Source organism: Arachis ipaensis, chromosome B10 (assembly GCF_059453495.1).
Source record: "Arachis ipaensis isolate K30076 ecotype BB chromosome B10, ASM5945349v1, whole genome shotgun sequence".
NCBI classification, from domain to species: Eukaryota; Viridiplantae; Streptophyta; class Magnoliopsida; order Fabales; family Fabaceae; genus Arachis; species Arachis ipaensis.
The window spans coordinates 47,576,701-47,579,463 of NC_142435.1; the positions used below are offsets into that span (position 1 = coordinate 47,576,701).

At 41.9% G+C, this 2,763-nt stretch overlaps 1 non-coding gene across 1 annotated transcript; it reads right to left on the reverse strand.

Moving 5' to 3' along the window:
- Positions 1-379: 379 nt before the first annotated feature.
- LOC148579939 (small nucleolar RNA R71) lies at positions 380-487 on the reverse strand. Its single transcript, XR_015899649.1, has one exon. It is a non-coding gene; the product is annotated as a small nucleolar RNA R71 (small nucleolar RNA).
- Between the last annotated feature and the right edge of the window lie 2,276 nt (positions 488-2,763).

A 2,763-nucleotide genomic window follows, 5' to 3' on the forward strand; every position in this document is an offset into this window, starting at 1 on the left:
TGGAGATGCAAGGAAGATGCTTGGTGACTTTACTGCACCCACTTCTGACTTCTATGGAAGAAGCATCTCAATTCCTGTAATTGGAGCAAACAACTTTGAGCCTAAACCTCAATTATTTTCTCTAATGCAGCAGAATTGCAAGTTTCATGGACTTCCATTGGAAGATCCTCATCAGTTCTTAGCTGAATTCTTGCAAATATGTGACACTGTTAAGACCAATGGGGTTAATCCTGAGGTCTACAGACTTATGCTTTTCCCTTTTACTGTAAGAGACAGAGCTAGGATATGGTTGGACTCACAACCTAAAGAAAGCCTGAACTCTTGGAAAAAGTTGGTCAATACTTTCTTGGCCAAATTCTTTCCACCTCAAAAGTTGAGCAAGCTTAGAGTGGAAGTCTAAACCTTCAAACAGAAGGAAGATGAATCCCTCTATGAAGCTTGGGAAAGATACAAGCAATTGATTAAAAGGTGTCCTTCTGACATGCTTTCAGAATGGAGCATCTTATGTATATTCTATGATGGTCTGTCTGAATTGTCCAAGATGTCATTGGATCATTCTGCTGGTGGAGCTCTTCATCCGAAGAAGACGCCTGCAGAAGCCTAGGAACGCATTGAAATGGTTGCAAATAACCAGTTCATGTACACTTCTGAAAGAAATCCTGTGAACAATGGGATGACTCAGAAGAAAGGAGTTCTTGAGATTGATACTCTGAATGCCATATTGGCTCAGAATAAAATATTGACTCAGAAAGTCAATATAATTTCTCAGAGTCTGACTGGAATGCAAGCTGCATCCGCCAGTACTAAAGAAGCTTCCTCTGAAGAAGAAGCTTATGACCCTGAGAATCCTGCAATGGAAGAGGTGAATTACATGGGAGAATCCTATGGAAACACCTATAATCCTTCATGGAGAAATCATCCAAATCTCTCATGGAAGGATCAACAGAAGCCTCAACAAGGCTTCAATAATAATAATGGTGGGAGAAATAAGTTTGGCAATAGCAAACCTTTTCCATCATCTTCTGAGCAACAGACAGAGAATTCTAAGCAGAGCCTCTCTAACTTAGCAACCATAGTCTCTGATCTATCTAAGACCACTCTTAGTTTTATGACTGAAATAAGGTCCTCCATAAAAAATTTGGAGGCACAAGTGGGTCAACTGAGTAAAAGAATTACTGAAACTCTCCCTAGTACTCTCCCAAGCAATACAGAAGAGAATACCAAAAGAGAGTGCAAGGCCATAACTATATCCAAAGTGGCCGAACCTGGAGAGAGCAAAAAGACAGTGATTTCCAGTGAGGAAGACCCTGCTGGACGTCCACTGACCAATAAGGAGTTCCCCATTGAGGAACAAAAGGAATCTGAGGCTCATATAGAGACCATAGAGATTCCACTAAACTTACTGTTGCCATTCATGAGCTCTAATAAGTATTCTTCCTCTGAAGAGGATGAAGATATTGTTGAAAAGCAAGTTGCTCCGTATCTAGGAGCAATCATGAATCTGAATGCCAAGTTATTTGGTAATGAGACTTGGGAGGATGAACCTCCATTGCTCATCAATGAACTGAATGCCTTGGTTCAGCAGAAATTACCTCAGAAAAAATCGGATCCCAGAAATTTCTTAATACCTTGTACCATAGGCACCATGACCTTTGACAAGGCTCTGTGTGACCTGGGATCAGGAATAAACCTCATGCCACTCTCTGTAATGGAGAAACTGGGGATCTTTGAGGTACAAGATGCAAGAATCTCATTAGAGATGGCAGACAATTCAAGGAAACAGGCTTATGGACTTGTAGAGGATGTCTTAGTAAAGGTTGAAGGCTTTTACATCCCTGCTGATTTCATAATCCTAGACACTGGGAAGGATGAGGATGAATCCATTATCCTTGGAAGACCCTTCCTAGCCACAGCAAGAGCTGTGATTGATGTGGACATAGAAGAGTTAGTCCTTCAATTGAATGAGGACTACCTTATGTTTAAGGCTCAAGGATCTTCTTATGTAACCATGGAGAGGAAGCATGAAAGACTTCTCTCAATACAGAGTCAAACAGAGTCCCCACACTCAACTTCTACGTTTGGTGTTGGGAGGTCATCATCAAGCTCTGAGTCTCTGTGAAGCTCTTTAAGAGCTCACTGTCAAGCTATTGACATTAAAGAAGCACTTGTTGGGAGGCAACCCAATGTTATTTAATTATATTTATTTATTTTCCATAGTCATTTTATGTTTTCTTTAGGTTGATGATCATGTGAAGTCATAAGAACAACTGTAGAATTAAAGCAAAATCAAAAACAGCATAAAAAATAGCACACCCTGGAGGATAGGCTTACTGGCATTTAAACACCAGTAAGGATAGCAGAATGGGTGTTTAACGCCCAGCCTGGCAGCATTCTGGGCGTTAAACGCCAGAATGGGCAGCACTCTGGGCGTTTAACACCAGAAAAGGGTGTCTGGCTGGCGTTTAACGCCATAAAGGGGCAGCAGACTGGCGTTTAATGCTAGGAAAGGTAGTAGGGCTGGCGTTTAACGCCAGAATTGGCACACAGAGGGTGTTTGAACGCCAGAATAGTGCAGGGAGCAGAATTCCTTAACACCTCAGGATCTGTGGACCCCACAGGATCCCCACCTACCCCACCTCTTCTTCTCTCCTCTTCACATCTTTCCATAACACTCTTTCCCAAATACCCTTCACCTATCAAATCCTACCCTCTTCCCCATATTCTCTTCACCACTCACATCTATCCATCATAAACCCCACCTAC